This window comes from Lygodium microphyllum, chromosome 15 (genome assembly GCF_053477565.2).
Source record: "Lygodium microphyllum isolate KBCC chromosome 15, Lygodium_microphyllum_v1.1.10, whole genome shotgun sequence".
Taxonomy (NCBI): Eukaryota; Viridiplantae; Streptophyta; class Polypodiopsida; order Schizaeales; family Lygodiaceae; genus Lygodium; species Lygodium microphyllum.
Window position 1 is genome coordinate 17,675,298 of NC_141149.1, and position 20,482 is coordinate 17,695,779.

Consider the following 20,482-nt stretch of genomic DNA (forward strand, 5'->3'; position numbering starts at 1 on the left):
CATAACATTGTGCAATGCATGACGAATGGGTGGTAGATGGGCAGTGGTGGACCATGATGTGTGTTGGCGTGCAACAGATGTACAAGCGCTTACGCTAGGCACATATAGTGCCGGATAGTGACGTGAGGGCATGGACAAGGGTGCAAACAGTGGCGAGGGAGAGAGAGGGGACATATGGACGGTGGACAAATGGTCAGTGGTAGCAGACAACAACACAAGGGCATGGATAGGGCACAAATGGTGGCAAGGGAGAGAGAGACAGAGAGAGGGGGGAGAAGAGAGAGAAAATAGAAAAAATGTGAGAGAGAGGGGTGAGAAGAGAGAAAATAGAAAAAGCAATTTGAAGAGAGAGATGGATAAGAAGATAGAGTGAGAATATGTGTGTGTGTGTGTGTGTGTGTGTGTGTGTGTGTAGAGAGAGAGAGAGAGAGATCACATGCAAAAATAAAGAGAGAATGGAGGAGTGGAAGAGAAAAAGAGGAGGGAGAGGGAAAAAGGAGAGAGAGAGAGAATATGAAATTTTAAAGAGCACAAAAAGGTGAGGGGAGAGAGGGAGAGAGAGAGGAGAGGGAAAGAGAAAAAAAGAGACAAAGAGGGGGAGGAAGAGAAATAATTGAGAGAGAGGGGGGAATGGAGAGAGGGGGGAGAAAAGAGAAGAAATTGAGAGAGAGAGAGAGAGAGAGAGAGAGAGAAAAGAGAGATTAAAAAAGAATCATGGAGAGAGAAATAGTAAGAGAGAGAGAGGAAGGGAAAAAGAGGAAAGATAGAAACAGAGGGGCAAAAGAAATTTAAAAAAGAGAGAGGAGGTAAAGAAAAAAGAGAATAAATTATATATATACACACATACATATACATACATACATACATACATAGAGAGAGATAGGAAAAAAAAAAGAGAAGGTATACTTCTTCACTTTCACGTCATGAAGTTGTTGCATATGGTGCTTAGCTACCTCCTAATATAATAGACTCTAAAGTTTAAGCTCATGGAGATGTGCTAAGGTCATAAAGCATTTAAAAAGTGTAGCTTCATCCCCCCAAAGAATGGTTGATCGTTGTGAATCTTATTGTAGGTAACTCGATCTCAAGGGGTAATACACACTCCTCTCCATAGACTAATTTGAATAGGATGTGGCTAGTAGTAGTTGATTTAAATGTCATATTATACACCCATACAGCCACGTATAATTTATTGTCCCGATCTTGCTTCTTTTTTAAAACGATCTTTAATAGGAATCCCACAAGTTGCTTATTAGTACTTTCAACTTGCCCATTTGTCTGCAAATTGTAAGGTGTCGTTCTATTATGCTTAATCTTCCAAGCTTTTGATCACCTTATTCAAGAAATGAGTTCCACAGTCTGACATCAACTATTTTGGCGAACCAAACCGACAAACTATTTGTTCAAGAAGGAAGCTAGTAATCTCGTTTGCATCATCCTTCCTCGTCACTCATGATTTTAACCATTTCATAAAATAGTTAGTCGCTACCATGATATACCTCTTCTATGTAGAGGATGATGGGGTAATTGAACCTTTAAAGTCAATGCCCCACTTCTCGAATGGTAATAAAGCCATAATAGGAGTCAATGGGCACTTTTGATTCTCTTTACTATCATGTCTTTGGCATATATCACATCTCTTTACATATGCAAACACATCCTAGAAGATGGATAGCCACCAATACTTGGCTCTTAAGGCTTTTTGCGTAGTCAATTGTCTAGCAAAGTGCCCTCCATGAGTGGAGTCATGACACTCATCAAAGATAAATGGAACTTCATCAAGCATAATGCATCAACGATAAACGTCATCTACCCCTTGCCGATATAGAGTTCTTGTAGTCAAGGCAAACTTTAAGTCTTGCTAATTGAATTTCCTTTTCTCAGCCTTAGACAAACAGGCTTTAGTCTATCTCGTGGATAGGATAATGTGTTATTACATTATATTAAGGTGGAGTGGAGACCGTGTCTATTTTAAAGAGACCCTCAAGGTTAGTAACTTTAGTCAATACTTCTTTTGGCTCCCCAAAGTCTACAAGACATTCTACAATACTTTGCAATCTTGACAGCTTACTCTTAATCTCATAATTGAGTTCTTGCAAAGTGACTAACCACTTTGCTATGCAATCGGGCAGTTACAACTTGTTTAATAATAACCTTAGCCCTTCTGCCTTTGTATAAAATACTACCTTCTTGTACAAAATATAGTAGCTAAATTTCTTTGTGGTAATGATCATCCTGAGGTACAATTTTTCGATATATGTATAATTAATTTCAAACATACCCAATACTGGCAAACACAATGGGGTGGTACCATTTCTCATCCCATATCTGAGCTCAGCAACAATTGACAGTATACATCGTGGCTGCTGAAAACACATAGAATGTCTCACCTCTTTTAGGTGCTTTCAAGACAGGTACTTTGGTCAATTCCTACTTCACATCCTTGAAGGATATTTTACATGTATCACTCCAAAAAAATGAATAGTTGAAGGATAATAAAATTTTCAATAGCAACGTCCTCTTAGCTAGTGCATTCATGAATTGTCGAAAATATGCAATTAATTATAGGAAACTATGCACTTCCTTGGGGTTTTGCGATGGACTCATAGTGACAATGACTTTAATGAGTCACAATTGTGGCCACACTAACTACATGGCCCAATAGTAATCTATAGGGCACTCCAAAGGCACATTTCCTCGGATTTGAAGTAATGCAAAACTGCTTGCAGTGCTCAAAACATTTGCAATTTCTATGTCCAGTTTAAGTAACTCTTCATTGAATTCATTCTTAACATCAACTATGGCATTTGTAGCATCAGAAGACTCTGCAATGATTGCTAAACAATAATTCTCTCTAAGATTAAAGAGCCTTTGGATGTTTGACAGTAGTATGTATTCCTTGTTCTTGTTAGGAAAAGTTGGAAGAGAAGGAACATTGTATCAAGAAGGGCTCTTCTTTTCCTCGTCTATGTGTCCACATGGGGAGCCTTGAAACTTTTTGGGATCAAACATCTTAAGATCCACGAGATGTGAATAATGGTACTTGACCACACCGAAAGTGCATTCTCACTTTGTATCTTGACAAAGAGATATAGTAAATGCAAAACAGTATAATAAAATAGCAAATGCAAGGGAGTACATGGTACAATACAAATATGGTGTGAAAACAAATATCTAAGCTTGACAAATGACCCTCCTCACTTTATATTATTGGAACAAAGAGATTAAGGGCCCGAGATTGAGAAAGAGTGCAAAAAAAGATAGGAAGACACAAAAATAACACTAAGAGTGAAGGATAATCAAGATGCAAGATTGGGTAAAAAGAGTATGAGAAACTTGCCACGGATTTTTATACGCCACTTGGCCAACCTAACATGTGGACGACAACCCTAAACCCTATTGAATGATAGGATGCCATGTATCATGGACTACCTCAACTATATAAGATGGATCCTAGCTTACATGGACCATTTTAGCTATCACATAATGTCACAAAAGGCATTTTCAAGTTCAACCTCCTCCTTCTAATTGTGATGTTTCATCCACTACATTTTCAAAGGATACGATGTGATTGGTTGATTGTCAAAAGATCGAATGTGTCTCCTCACACCGTATTGTTTTTCCCTTGCTCTTTACCTCAAAGTGTCATTTGTACCTAACGATACGATGTGATTGTTCGATTGCAAAGGGATCCACTGTTTGTTCTCATGGTGTATCAATTTACCCTTGGTCTCTACCTTATAGTGCCTCTTGTACCTAACTATACGGCACGATAGTTCGATTTTGGAGGGATCCATTGTGTGTCCTCACACTGTATCATTTAGTCCTCACTCTCTGCCTTGCAGTGCCCCTTGTATAGCTGACAATACAGCACGATTGTTCTGTTGTGAGGAGGATCCACTATTTTTCCTCATGTTGTATCGTGTTTTATGCCCTCGCTACAGTGTGTTTTGCTTTTTGAACTGGGTCAAAGTGCTTTCAAGATACGGTGTGACTAGAGATTTCTATCTTTGCAGGCATGTATCTATCACACAGTATCATAGTGCTAACACTCAGATATTCCTTATTTCTTTGTGTTATCATTTTCTGTCAGGCCAATGGCAGAGACAAAGCAGACAACAAGGAAAGTTTATATAGATAACAAGGATCCTAGACCAAAGGCTAGGCCATATGAGGTTCTAGAGGATGTTGCCCTTGAGATACCTCCTACTATTGGTTTTGTCTAGTCTCTAGCTATGCAATCAAATAAATCTAGTGCACAGATTTTTTCTTCTTCTCCTACTCAAGGAAAGGTAACAACACCTCTTGTGGTGGTTGGTAATCAATCGTTTGATCTCGGTAGACAGTCTTCTCCTCCAACTGGCAAGGTTCCAACTTCCCTCAGGGCACCTGATCAATCAGTAGATCAACGTGGACCCTCTTCTACTCAAGCTAGTGAGCCTTCCAAGCCAATAAAGTGAAAAAGGAGGTCTAGGTTCTACTATATGCAAAAGTGTTTTAGTGAGATAAGGAAGGCCCAAAGAGCCACATAGCATGTCATTCCAAAAACAACTAGAGTTGTCAAGGGTATTTCTAATAGTTTGTCAAGAGTGTCCATTGAATCTAGCCTTCACAAGAAATGGCACCTTGTAGCATTTTGTTGTCTTCAAGAGGCAATTGAAGATTTTGTTATTGACTTTATGAATGATTCTTACATTGTCGTTCCTCATGCTCATATGATCACCTTGATAAACAAAGATTTCAGCATGGTCAACAGAATCACGACAAGGTATTGAGGACCTTGCCCACTAGTGATAAACAAGGGTATGAGATCCTTAACATTCCCCCAAAATTGTCTAGGAAATTTAAAGCGTCAAAGGTCAAGGAAATTGAAGAGGGATGCCATGTAGACAATGTGGTAGAAGTTAAAAACACTCTTAGGTATTGTGATTCTGCCAAAATGAAGGACAAGGGACATCTTGCCACTTATTGACTGTGGCTTGGAGCTTCTTCTTATACCATTTAGACCTCTATCTAAGTCTTAAGCCAACACCTATGGGGTGCCTAGGTAGGAACTACCTCCCATGGCTTAGTACCTTGAAACCACAGTCTTTCAGCTAGTCATTTTACTCCCTCCATGAAAGCAAAATCAACTCTGTTTTGGATTGATTAATAACCGAGGTAGACAAAATAGCAAATTCAGAATAAGTCTCCAAAATATAATCTGACTTCTTCTTTGTAGCAACAATGAAAACATTGTTTTCTACAAAGAATTGAGTTACCATCATAGATCCATTTGGGAGAGGAAGGCCTTTAATGGTACCATCCTAAATCCTTTTGTCTAGTTAGAGCAAGGGGGTTAGTGATTAATGTGAAAAGTAACAAAGCAAGCATACATCCTTAGCAAATATATATTTTGAGTTGAAATGGCTTAGAGAAATTACCATTGATGTTAATTGTAGTTGAGGCATTAGTGTGAATAGTTTGATGTTAATTGTAGTTGAGGCATTAGTGTGAATAGTGTGCCAACCAAACCTGAGAATGTAGATTAGGCCACAGAGCAGCCATTACCCCTTTGATAGACCTCTAGCTTATCCGATCATAGGCTTTGTCAAGGACCCTGTTGGTGAAGATGAAGTTTGTTTAAGAGCTAATGCCAAATCCATTGAGAAGATCAAATTTAGAACCAGGTCATGTATTTTCTTGCCAAACATGAAGGCATACTACTTTCAATGAATCCTTGACAGAAGATGCTTAATCCTTAGGGCAAGTGCTTTAGCACATATTTTATCAATTCAATTCAATATGGTGAGTGGTCTCCAATTGCCGACCTTGATGTGAAGAGGAGATTTTTGAGTGAGATTGATTGAGCAATTGAGCATCATGGCTGAAGATTTGAGATGGTTTAGCATGGCTACCAAGACATTGCCATAATATTCCCACAAGGCTTGGAATACCTCCAGTAGGAGCCCATCAGGGCTGCTAGGTGCTTTGCTAGGCTTCATGGAGAAGAGGAGTGAAATCAATTTCTTCTAAAGAGAAAGGATGCTCCACACGGAAGGCCTCTTCAGGAGGAATGTAGAGCGTGATGCCATAAAGGAACTCTTGAGGTATTCATCATAATTTTCAATGTTTGGCAGCTCAAAGCCAACTATTGCTACAAGGTGTTGCTCAAAAATTTGGGTGATTGTGACTTCATTTGCGGATAGCAATCCACTCTGATCCTCCACTATTGTAATAAATTCTCTCTGATGCTTCAGCTTGAGGGAGTCAAAGAAATACTTATTGGGTGAATTCCCAATCACTTGCCATTAACACTATACTAGGGAATTTGAGATTTCTCATATAGTTTGGGAATTCCCAATATAGTTAATATTTGGCCACATGATCAAATCTTGTCTCCTTACTTGAAAGTGGAGTCTACCCTAATTACTATATATGTTATCTTTCCAAGTCCCACTTTGAAGCATGGGTTAAGATTTAGCCACATTGCCAAATCTTTACCCCTTATTTGAAAGTGGGACTTGGGAGATTCCCAAATTCTCTAATGTGGTGCTCATTGCCCTTTAAGCTAGACCTTGGCCAATTGGACTACAAGAGCTTCTTGGGCCTTCATATACAACTCCACATAATAAGCGTTGAAGATAGAGATTTGATGGGATTGTTTGTAGTGCTTTGAGAATAGAGTGTTGGGTCAAGACAATCGCTCTTGAATCATTCTTGCATCTAGCAACTTGCTTCCTTTCATGGTTCTTGGCACAATTGGTGAGAGCATCCAAGCACTTCTTCCATTGAAAATTAGGAGTGACAGTGCAATCTTTGGCTGCCTGTCCAAGCTTCGCTAGCTTTAGCCACAAAACTTCTTATCACTTAGAACTAATGTATTGAAGTGGAATGGGAGAGGGCTTTTGCAGTTCTCACCTGTAATGACAATCTTAAAGATTAGGAATATGGTGAGATGATCAAAATTTGACGTTACCTCTCGTAAGGCCCAGCATGACGGTCTCTTAGCTAGCTGCCAACTACCTAGGGAGCCATAAAAGTGATCAAGCCCTGCCACCCTCCAGGTTGACCACCAATGTATGTTGTGCTAGGTGAAGGAAGAGGCACATTGTTAGCAAGTAGGATAGCTAGATCCCTAAGATCACATGCATTGGAAAAGGCCTCCCAAGCAGATTTCTCTTCCATTATCATGTACCTAGTCCCATGCGAGTGATCTGAGGGGGTGCACGTCATATTCCAATCACCGACCAACATTGTTTGACCTTGGACTTGAATCATCAACCAACATTGTCTGGCCTTGGACTCGAATCATTAGTTGTTCCCACAGTCTAGCATGAAAGAGCCGACATGTTGGGTGCATAGACAAAAGCAAGATAGAAGCAAAAAACAAAGTTTCTACCTAGTAGTTAATTTGCACTGCCACGGATGTGCCTTCTCCCAAAGACCAAGACAAACTTGGTGAGAGTTCTTTCTTCACCAATAAGAGTGTACCTCCCTAACGAGAGAGGTCGCCATAAATGGTAAATCTTCAGAACTTCAAATTTAATATTGCTTCGAGGTCTAATTTAACTTCTTGTTGCAAGACCACTATATGAGGTCTATATCTACAAAGTATGCCAAATAAAATCTGCTTCCTCAGATTGGAACAAAATCCCTTGATATACCATGAAAAAATCTTGTGCTCAAGTGAGCTCTTGGATGGCGTAGAAACTTCTATCCATGAAAGGGGTCCATGTGAGCTGTTTGAGAGAGGGCTTTTTAGAAGCCTTACCTTCTCCTTTCTTGACCATGCTAGAAGGCACTTGATTCTCTTTGTTGCAATTGTTCCATGTTTCTCTTTCTATAGATGTGCCTTAGAGGAAGATGGCTTATCATTAGAAATAGATTTTGCATTAGGGTGAGAGTGGGGAGGAACTTTCCTTTGGGGCTTTGGTGTAAAGGTATAGGTTATGACTGCAAGGCTAGGACTTGTGGTTGAGATGCCTCATTCTTCTCAGATTTGCTATTGGGGGGATCTCATTGGATGTTTTGAGAGGACATGCCAAGGGAATATTCACTTATTGAGCTAAGAAGCAACCATTCTATTAATTTGAGTGGATATAGAGCATGTTGTAGAAGTCATAGATAGCTATGCCAACTTAACAACAGTTAATATTTTGGCCATAACTTTTGCATTCAATATCAAATTCATGTGCTCTATAGCTAGAAATGAAGACATGAGAGCTACAATTTTGAGCACTCATAGAGCTAACTATGTATAGTTTTTAGTTCTATGTTTTCAATAGAATAAAAAAGTTCCAGTTTGGATAGCAAGCATTTGATTGGTTTATGCTCTATTGATGCTTATGGGGAATGTTTGCAATGCTCAGATGATGCATTGATGATTCGAAATGGCTTTTGGACTGACAAGAGCTTGATTAGTTGTGTTTATTGCTATAATAATAGTCTTGGTAGCAAGCATACAAGAGTAAACTTCATGTTTTGAATGCCTATTGCGTTTACATGGTATTTCAGGTATGCTACTTATCTCAATGATATCTAGCATTGATGTATGAGATCAAATATGGTTATGACATACTTTCCTACATGGGTTTGAGCTACATTTGACATAATTGGGATTTTTTAAGTTGTTTTGAGCTTCCCTATTTACTCTCATGGGCATTGAAGCTTCATTGGATACTTACGCTCTCAGATGTATTTGTGATGCACTTGGGCTTCCTGGATGCTTTGATGTATATGTCTTGAGCTTTGCTTTCTCACTTTGAATTTTGGATTTGCTTCTAGTGGGAGATGCTTGTACTCACTTGGCAAAGCTTAGTTCTTTGAGATAGTGGGACTCTTAGTTCTTGTATATGCTCTCTTGTATGTATTGGATGCAATTACCTCCTCTTATGGATTGATTTGATTGCATATGCTTTGGAGTCGGCACTTACCTCTATCAACAGTTTGTCAGTGACATATATGCTTATGGGATGTATGCTTTATTAACACTTTGAGTTCGTGACAGTCTTTGGTACCAGTGGTCTATGCTTATTCATTTATAGCAACCCATTCTTGGATTTTGCTTTGGCATACTATCATTATGATTGGTTCTTCAAATGATAGTATTATTTTCAATATTGAAAAGCTTGATGGGACAAATTTCACCTATTAGAAGATATAGCAGGTATTGGTTCAAAAGAAGCAAGTTCTTGGCCATTGAAAACCAAGATTCTAAATCCTGAAGGCATGGATCAAGAAGATTAGGATGAGTTGGATGAGCTATGTAAATCCACCCTTATACTCTCATTGTCTAAACATGTTTACTTCAATGTTACTGCACTTGAGGATAATACCTAGTAATTATGAGAAAAGATATACAATCTTTATGACAAGCAACGTCTTGCATCATAGATGTATTGGTTAAAGCATCTTATAGACCTTTGTATGAAGAAAGAGACTAGTGTGTCTACGCATTTGAATGAAATTCATCCTATTTTCAACTAGTAGACTTCATATGGCATTGAGTTCAAGGATAACCTACCTTCCTTGTTCTTGTTTGTGACATTTCTTGAGTCATGGGATATGTTTTGTACTTCCATGTATGTTAATATACCTAAGGATGGCTTGAAACTCTAGGATGTTGAGGATGCTTTACTCATAGAGGATATAAATAGAAATAATGTAGGCCCATACTTCTCATGTATTGTGACTGTTAGGGATAGACTTAATAGTAAGAGTGGTAATGATGACTATCATGGTAGAGGCTCACAATGGTCTTAGTCTAGCAACCAGTCTCGCAGTAAGTCCCATGCTTGTAAGTCTTCTCTAACATGTCATTATAGTGGAAGTAGGGTCATACTTGGCTGGAGTGTCATAAGATGCGTGATGATAACCACAAAGAGAAAGGCAAGGGCAAAGTGCAAGAAGAGTTTGATGATTACAACATTGTTCCTAGTAAGTCAATTGTAAAGATTGGAGAGATAAATATAATGCAACTAGAGCTAGATGATGAGTACCTCTTAGCTACTTTCTCTCTTGATACTTTCAATTGATTGATGCTTTATCTATATATTCTTAGTATCGGATGTTTAATTTAGGGACTTTCTTTCATATTACCCCCCATAATATTAGTTTCAGTCCTATCATAGCATAACACATTTTGTGATATTGGAAAATGACTTGGCATTGGATATTATTGGCATTGGAGATATACGGTTACAATTTTCTTTAAGCAACTTTTTTACTCTACATAAGGTACATCATGTATCGGCTTTGACCAAAAGCTTTCTATCTGCTGGATAGTTGGATGATGCAGGCTATTATATATATTTTGGTGATTTTGCATGCAAGATTACATGTGGGAATCTTGTCTTTTCTCAAGATGCTAAGGCTATTAGCTTCTATTCTTTATGTGATTTGGATCCTTTGACCATGTTTTGGTTGTGGTTGACATACCAAATGTGTCTTTATGCCATCATCACCTTGGGCACATATCCTTAAAGAGAATGCAAATGCTTACTTATTTGTAATATCTTTTGCTTGTTGATTACAAGTGTTTTGATTCTTGTGACCAATGTCTTTGCAAATAGGCTTGCAATTCTCGCAATAAGTCTGGCATTGTGTATGGGCGAGTCTCTAGCTCTTGTGCATTTTGATGGATGTGGTCTCATGCCCTATCAATCATGGATGGCCCGAAGTACTTTGTTATGTTTATTGTTTGATGATTATTCACATAAGATATGGACATATCTTATTAAGCAAAAATTGGATATCTCATGTACCTTTCAACATTGGCTTACTCTTGTTAAGAACTAGTCTAGGTATAGGCTAAAATACCTAAGGTCTAATAATGGGGCTAAATATGTTTCTAAAGCATTTGAGTAGCTTTGTGATAAGAGAAGTATTACGCATAAATTGGATGTCTTCTCTAACTTTCAACATTGGCTTGCTCTTAGTGAGAATTAGTCTAGGTATAGGCTAAAATGTCTAAGGTATGACAATGGGGGTGAATATGTTTCTAAATAATTTGAGCAGTTTTATGATGAGAGGGGTATTGATGCTCCACCCTATACACCCCACCCTAGAATGGTGTTATAGAGCACATGAATAAGACCATTTGGAAAAGAGTCCACAGTATGCTTATTCAGGCAAGCTTGTCGCAATATTTTTGGATTGAGGAAGTTACTACTACCGTATATTTGATAATCAGATCCCCATGCACTTCTATTGGTTGTCATGTTGGAGAGAAGGTATGCTCTTGAAAAACTCCCTCATATGTGTATCTTAGAGTCTTTGGATAGAGGCTTTCTGCCATGTACCCAAGGACAAATGTAATAAGCTAGATTCTAAGTTAGTGAAATGCATCTTTCTTAGTTATGGGGATGCAAGTGAGATAGACAATTGCCTATGGGATCTATAAGATCAAAAGGCTATTCATAGTCTTTTTTTTTTCCATGAGGAGAAGATGCATGAGCAACCTGAGCAGGTAGTTAAGGTACGTAGGGTGATCTTTCAAAAGGAGCCTCTTTCTACTATATAGCTAGCTATATAGCCTGTAATTGATGTTCCAATAGCCCATGATCATGATGTTGGATAGGATGTACATGCCCCACAACCTAACGGTCTATTGGAGAGATGTCAGCATGATCAATTTGTACCTTCCATGGACTATGTTACAATGACAGATTCCAGTGAGTCCCTTACTTATGAGAAGTCCATGCGTAGAGGTGATAGTCACTCTTGGGAGAGAGCCATGTAGTCTGAGTTTGATTCATTACAAAAAAACCATACATGAAATTTGGTTCCTTTGCCTAGTGGAAAACATGCATTTCTATGTAAGTGGGTATATAAGTTGAAGAGTACCCCTAGATGTCCCAAGCCAATATATAAGGCTAAATTGGTTATTAAGGCTTTTAAGCAGAAGCATTGTGTTGATTTTAATGAATCTTTTTCGTTATAGTTAAGATGACTACCCTACCATTGGTTTTGGCCTTGGTTGCACAATTATATGTGCACCTTTATCAAATGGATGTAAAAACAACTTTTCTACATGGAGACTTGCATGAGGATATCTATATGCAATAGCTTAAGGACTTTATGGAAAAGGACAAGAAACACTTAGTGTGCACATTGAGAAAGAGCCTTTATGGCCTTATGCAAGGACCTAAGGAATGGTACCATAAGTTTGATATTTTCATGAATTCACAAGAATATACTTGTGGTAATATGGATCCATGTTTATACATGAAGAAGGCCCATGATGGTAGCCTTATTATCTTGGTACTTTATGTTGGTGATACATTAATTGCTGGGAGAGCTCATAATGAGTTGGATACTTTGAAGATTCAGCTCAAGAAGAGCTATGAGATGAAGAACATGAGGCAGGCTTTATATATTGATACGCATGCCAAGAATATGTGAGGCCTGCCCCATACTACTAAATAGCACTCATATCATGAAGGACATCAGTGCTATTTAGTTGGCCAAGAATCTGGTATTCCATGCGAATACAAAGCACATTAAGGTATGTTATCAATTCATCAGGGATGTGGTAGAGGACAAGTTTGTTGAGCTTGTCAAGATCTTGATTGATGAGAATCCTACAAATCTGCTCACTAAAAGTTTCTTAGCGAAACATTTTATCTTCCTTGGGAAGATCTCGATTCATGAGAATCCTACAAATCCTTCCTTAGGAAGATGATGGGTGTAAGACGAGGTGACATCTATTCCTCATCCTTTATACTTTAAGTGCATTTGTCCTTTGTAACCTTTCTTTTTCTCTCCTCACTTGAGATACATTTGCAAGTTGTTGGGGGTAAAGGTGCATATGTCTACATAACCCTTTATTTACTACACATACTATGAATGCGTTTGTACAATGTAGGTGATGGGCACCCATCATTGTCACTTTATTCTTTATTCTTTCAATGACCATTGAATAAGGAAAGGGCAGTCACAAATTAAGACTATTGGAGTTCCCATATACGGTGTCTCTCTCTTTCTCTCTCTTGCTCTCTTGCTTCATCCGCCATGGCTATTGCTTTGCTCTTGCTTCTGCTTATGTATTTCTAATGGCTTTACCTTTCATTATCATAACTAGATATTTGTGAAGAATAACTCCATTTGGAGTGAATGTCGATGACTAGGGAAGGGCATAGATCGGGTTGCCCTTGTATCTGATAGATGAAGCTAAGAGCCAATCCCACTCCACCTTTGAGACCAAGATAGCAAGATAGAAACCCTTACTAACAAAGTAGTATCAGAGAAGGGAAGCCTTCCCCTAATAAGTAGCGTCAAATCAATGAGCTGAGAACTCATCTTCCAAATGTGGCCTCTCAAGGAAGTACAAGAAGGCTCCATAGGAAAGGAGGTTGGCATAATATTGTTTAACTCTGTTGATAGAGAGTAAAATGGACATGAGCCTTACACTTCTACTTTCACTTAAGCTGTCATGGTATAGAGATCTCCCCATTAGAGCCAAAAACACTTCAAAAAATGCACTTTTGTTAATCATGGGATTAAGAAAATGGCCAAAGAGAGTTTGTCACATGTGCAAGAATATGGTATTCTTATCTTCTCCTTTTTAGAGATAGTAGAGTGCATTTCATGATTTTGTCCTCTTTTTTGGCCGAAATATCCAAAGTCTAATATGTTTTGGTAGTCCCAAATTTCGTATTTACTTATAAAATTTGACAAAAGATGTGATAAAGATAGGGTGAAGTTAATAATGACTTTTTTGAAAGTCGAGAGATCTTTCAATATTTCTTTTGGCACTCAATATATTTTCATTAGTCTTCTTGATGTTCCTTTTTAGTTCATTCACCTTTCTCTTTGAGTTTCTTTCTTTATGAGTTCATTATTTTTATGGCATCTATGAGGCGTCTTTCTCATTTAGTAAACTCTTGCATAAGGAGTGAACAAAAATTGGGAGCCCAAAATCTTTAGCATAAATGATTGGGTTACCATGCTGCCCTCTTGCAAGGGCTCTCATAAGCTGAAAAGAAGAAAACGAGAGGATATAAAACATCACTAGAAGAGATGTATCATTGCCTTCAAAATTATGCTTGAAGGGTGATCTGTCAAAATGCAACATGTTCATATGGCCAAGGACATGCACTTGCCTCCAAATGAACATTTTTCCAACAAACACATTGTAAGTCTCTAGTTGATAATGTATGTAATATTTTTTTCATTTAAGCAAGTACTAATAATAAATTCTTGATTGTAGATATATTTTTGTCAACAAGTATTGAATGGCAATCTATGGAAAGCCTAAGTGGAACCTTTCATACCATTCATAAGCTATTCGCAAACTGCTGTCCAAATCCTCTTCCACAAAATTTCTACTTAGCTTAGATACCTTTGTCCTTTATAATTGTGCCATTTTAAAGCAAGCCACAAATATATGTAAGGGTATAAAACATGATAGGTATATTCTTCTTGAGATCCTTCTAATCATCATGGACTTTTCAATATCTTGAGGTATTTTGAATTTAAAACTTTACACCATTTCCTTGTCAATAATCTCGCAATTTGGAGATAAAAGACTTGGCAATGACAAATACTCAATATGTCCATGTGTACCTGCTCTAAAGGGAACCACATGCTGTGTATAATTTATAAAAACCTTACACTCGCTAAAAAAACCCACAATTTGATTAGAATAGATAATAGGAAGGCTTTGGAAATCTAGAGAGTATGACCATAAGGGTGATATCACAAGGTGTAGTGTATGCCCCCAATCCTTGACTTTGTCTTACAACATCACTCGACAAACTCTTGCTTTGAGCTTTGATTACAGGAGATACAAACTTAGGTTGGATATTTGGGTTCCCTTGGATTCTGATATAGATTGCATGCCTTTTAAATTTAAGGTGCAAGTTATAGCACATGAAGAAGTAAAGGATGTAAATATTACTTCCAATTCAAGTCTAAAGGATGTAAGGGATACCTTGGAGCTGCTACATGTATATAAGTTCAAAGTCAATGGTATAACAATTGGGAAAAGGGTTGAATGCTCTTTCTCTTGTATGAGTTGTTTTCCTCCACAATTATAAGTTTTGAGCCATAAATATGAAAGCTTTACAGATGTAATGAAAGAAGCTGAGAGGAGAGAGAAGAAGAGCTGAGGAGAGAGAAAGAGAACAAGAAGAAGAAGGAAGAAGACTAGAAGACCAGAGAGAAAGAGAGAAGGGAGGAGGAAGCCATGGAAGTTGGAGATGAAGGTGAAGAGTATGATCTCAATAATAATTGGTTGCCCTAATCTGGGGCTCTTACACCTTAAGTACCTCAGTCAGTGTGACGGGGTGTCTAAACCCTAGTTGGTGTGTATCCCGCTTATTATAATCCATCCCCACTCGAAAGGTTTTTGCCCTAAAAAACAAGGAGAAATAGAGGGGAGTGATGGGTGCGCTAAGGGAGGGTTGCAAAGTACTACTCAGAGCCCTTTGACAATGAAGATTAGGTGTGGAGAGACTAGGGATAGCATGCAGTCCGGAACCGGTCTGCTGAAGTAAACTGGTCAGAACTTTTGATAGGCTGCTCCAAATAGGGTGCACCATATGTTGAAATGGAGCTTATGACGAGTACTTTCAGCCTATGTAGAATGAACATGCATGTGATTTGAGTAAGCACAAAATTTTTCTAAAACAGTGTGCAGTTTGCAAGTAGAAGGTGGGCAAATTGGGGCATGACCAGCTAGTCTTCCAGTTGTTGGGGTTCACGGAGGTAGGGAAATTCATTGAGGATGGTTTTTGGGCACCAAGAGGCTTCTTCCAAGGGTAGGCCTTGCCATTTGATGAGGTATTCTTTGATGGATCGAGATCGTAAGTTCTTATCTCGCTGCCCAATGATTGCTTCAGGGACATATTGACTGATGCCCTCTTTATCTATGGGGGGAAGTTCTTCCACATAGTCCACTGAGGAGCCTACAAAGGGTTTCAGCTGACTGACATGAAACATATTGTGGATTTTGGTGGTAGGGGGGAGTTCTAAGTGGTAGGCCAAGCTGCCAACTCTCTTTAGGATTCGGTATGGGCCATAGAAGCAATGGGCTAGCTTGTTATTGCTGCCCTCTTTGAGAGTTGAGTAGCGGGACTTAGGCACTTTCAAAAGGACCAATTCCCCCTCTTGGAATTCCAAATGCCTTCGTTTTTCATCAGCATAGAGTTTCATGTGTGTTTGGGCCTTCTGAAGATTCATTTTGCATTGCTGAAGTAAAGCTTGCATGCGATCTAATTCAGCTTGACTCTGAGGGTTGATCTTATAAGTAAACAAGACTGTAGGAAGGGGAACCTTATACCCATATAAGGCCTCAAAAGGGGAAACTCCAATGCTAGAGTGTGTGGAGTTATTATATGCAAACTCAGCCAAGTGAAGCCACGTATCCCAATTGTGTTGTACATCATGGCAAAAGTGTCTCAAATATGTCTCAAGCCATTTGTTCACTCTCTCAGTTTGGCCATCAGTTTGAGGGTGGTACGCAGTGGATGGAGCAAGCTTGGTCCCCATGGAGGTGAAAACTGTCTGCCAGAAGTTTCTCATAAACTTTCCATCTCGATCATGTATTATGACTTGTGGTAAGCCATGCAGTTTGAAGACATTTTCCATAAATTGAGTGGCCACTTGAGAGGTAGTATATTGGATCTTAGTGGGGATAAAGTGGGCAGCTTTGGTGAGGCGATCAACTACCACATAGATACTGTTCCACCCTTTCTTAGTCACAGGAAGGCTAGTGATAAAGTCCATTGTGATGTGAGTCCATTCCCCTTCAGGGATAGGGAGAGGCTGTAAGGCCAGCAGGCCTGAGTGTACTATCCTTGTTCTATTGGCATGGAACACATTTGGTCACAAAGTCCTTGACGTCCCTCCATAAGCCTTTCCAATGAAAGCTCTTGGCAATCCTGTCATATGTTTTGAAAACACCCAAGTGACCGGCAGTGGGGCAAGAATGCATTTCTTCCATGATCTTCTGCGTGAAGGGGGAAGTGTGCAGGATGACAATCTTGCCATGGGACCAAATAAGGCCATGCTTGAGCTGATATTGGGAGTTTTCAGCCATAACCCCATGCTGTAATTTCTAAAATGTGTGGCTAAAATGATCATCTAACAAGTAAGCCTCTTGGAGCTCTTCAACCCAATCACTGTGCAATTCTAAGATAGAGGACACTCTGCATGCCCACATTCGAGAGAGAGAATCAACCACAATATTATCCTTGCCCCGTGTGTGTAAAATGTCGAAGACATAGTTTTGTAAGGTTGCCACCCATCGCCTTTGCTTAGGAGTCAAAGTAGACTGAGTCAAGGAGTATTGGAGGACTTCGTGATCACTTTTCACTTGGAAGTGGCTGCCATACAAATAGTGGTGCCATTTCTTGATGGCATGGAGGATGACCAACATCTCTTGGTCATATACATTCATTTGCATCTCCTTCTCATCAAGCTTGCGGCTTTCAAATGCAATCACACCATGCTCTTGCAACAAGACTGCACCAATACCCCGGCCATTGGCATCACAATGAATGGTAAATAGCTTAGAGAAGTCCATAGCAATTTCAAATCTTTGTAGTCAATGCACATGTGAAAGGAGTCATCTTTCTTTTTGTCTAAGAGGACATGGGATGCATAGGGGCAAGAACTTGGTTCAATGAAACCCATCTCCAACAACTCCTTGATTTGCTTTGCAACCTCCTCACGCTCACACTTGGAGAGTCTATAGGGGGGTTTGTTCACTGGCTTGGAATGGGGCTCTAGGTTAAGTGGGTAGTCCACTTGTCTCTTGGGAGGGAGGGATGTAGGCATCTGAAATAAGTCATTGTATTCCTCAAGTAAGGCATGCAAGGCAGAGTCATGAGATACTGTGGAGGGCTGATCAGAAGTGTCCTTATTTAATTGCAAAACAAAGATTTGCGAGCATTTCTTATCCCGTTTGAGTTGCTTTGCTGTAATGAGCTAAAAATCAACATGATCTCGAATTCCCTCTAGGTGGATAGGCTATCCATGCATCATAAACTCCATGTAAAGCTGAGAGAAGTCCATAGGAATTTTCCCCAATTGTTTCAGCCAATCACAGCCCAAGACAACATCAATGTGCCACATAATTTTCAGCTAGGCATAAGGGAACTGCGGGACATACATGTGTGCTAATTTCTTCTTCTCCATTTGCTACTTGGACCTTCAAGGGGTGATGTAATGCCATAGGGGTACATCTCAACCGATCAATGTCTGATTTATTGACAAAACTTTGAGTGCTTCCACTATCCACAAGGATAAAAACATGCTTTCCATTGATACTGCCTTGAATGCGAAGGGTACTGGGGCTGCAGGAACCCATCCAAGAATCCAAGGAGATCGAGCAAAGGGAAGTGGGGGGTGGGTGGGATGTTAAATCAAGTATCTGTGAGGGAGCACCGCTCGGGTCACAGGGAAATCCATCCTCTGGGTCATAGAACTGCTCATGATCAACATCTTCTGTGGGCTCAGCCTAGTCAATGGCCAAGTCATCCTCCTCATTGTGCCAATCTTCCATGATATACATGCTATGAACTTTGACCTTAGCTATTTTGTACGAGCATTTGGAGGCATGATCAGCAGTGTACTTATCTCCACACTTAAAGCATAGGCCCTTTTCTTTCCGTTCCTTCACAACATCTGAGGAGATGAATCGTTGACTACTGGATCCATGGGAAGGTGATGCAGTGGACTATTTATTTTCAACATGCCTATTTTCAGCAGTAGAGCTCGATGTTGTCCCAAAAGTGCCCATTTTTCTTTTCGCATGGAAGGCGGGGTAAGTGGGTACTTTGGGGCTGTTATTAGGCATAGAAGTGCCTCCAAAACCACCTCCATATGGGGCTGATCGTGAAGGAATACGGGGAGGTCCAACACCTTGCTGAAAATGCTTATTCTTACGGTACTTTCTTGCATATCTCTTAGCCAATTCGATTGCATTAAACAGTGTAGTGGGTTTTTGGGCCATGACATCAGCCGCCGATAGACTCAGTTCCAACCCATAGATGTACTTGTGCAATTTAGCATTGTCACTAATGCTTTCCATGTACATGGTCAAGTTCATGAATTGATTTGTGTAGTCACGTACAGTGAGGTTACGTTGGTCAAGAGTGTACCATCGTCTTGCCACCCGTTCTTTTTCCACAGGGGACACAAAAACTTGGACCATATACATTTTAAAATCTTCCCAAGCAATGAACTGTTGATTCTCTTGATTGATATAGCACCACCAAGTGTGGGTAAAACCTTCCAAATTGAGAGAAGCAAAAAGTATTTTCTGATCATCAGTGCGGGGGTAGATGTTGAAGTAGGACTCCAACTTGGATGTCCATTCTTCTAAGTCAGATGGTGAGGGGGATTGCCCATTGTACTTTGTTAGGATGACCTTGTCATGCAGATCATAGGAGCCATGTTGCCCATGAAATCCTTGCTGTCCATGTAGCCTGTGGTGGCCATACATGCCCTGCTATCCATACATCCCTTGTGGTGCATTAAGCCCATGTTGTCCATTATAACCATGCTATCCATGAGTGCCAAGCTTGCCATTTGTGCCATATTGTCCTTGATGGGGCTGATTCATATGGGGTGCATGGGGATTGGGCTTTGCACTCTTGTGAGCATACACCTATTGGTGTCAAGTCTTGCCAGTATTATGTATACTTTGCCCTATTGTCCCAGGGGGTATGCCTACTCACTGACAGATGCTTTGGTGACATGTTTGGGTGTTTGCTCAAGGTCTTGATGACTGTTTGGTGCTGATTTATATGGTCATGTCTTGGCTGTCATTTCTTGGCTTGGTGCAATGATTTGGTCAGCAATTGCCTCTCAGTACCCGTTGTCATTTATTACAGCAAGCATTTAACTCCAAACTGACATGGATTTTTCATGCTGAAATTTTTTGAAATGATGTACTTTCACTAGTACTTGGTGGGCAACAGCTTTGGTTACACTTTTCTCGCCATTTTCTCTCGATTTTGGTGATTTTTTGGTCATTTTTTACAGTAAACAACAAGTAGTTTTAAAATTGTATGCAGTCTTCTAGCCTGCATTATGGCGAGTTTGTCCACTGATCATGTTATTTTCAACATTACTAAGCTTGATTGTACAAATTACTCTTATTGGAAGAGCCAGATTTGGCAGGTGTTGGTGCAGAAATTGCAGATCAAACCTTTGAGGTTGAGCGGGCATGGATGCCTGCAACTATGCCAGATGAGGAATGGCTTAAGCTTGATGAGTTATTCAAGTCCACTATTGTATTATTTCTTTCAGAATAGGTTCATTACAATGTATTTGAGGAAGAACAGAGTGCATGGCAGTTGTGGGATAAAATCAAGAATCTCTATGACAAGAAAAGTCCAGCGAGTCAAATGTATTGGCTGAAGCAGCTTATGGATCTATGCATGAAGGAGAATGTGACTATGTCTGCTCATTTGAGCCAGTTCCATGCTATACTCAAGAACTTGACCTCGCAGGACATCACTTTTGCAGAGGATGTCACTCCTCTTTTCTT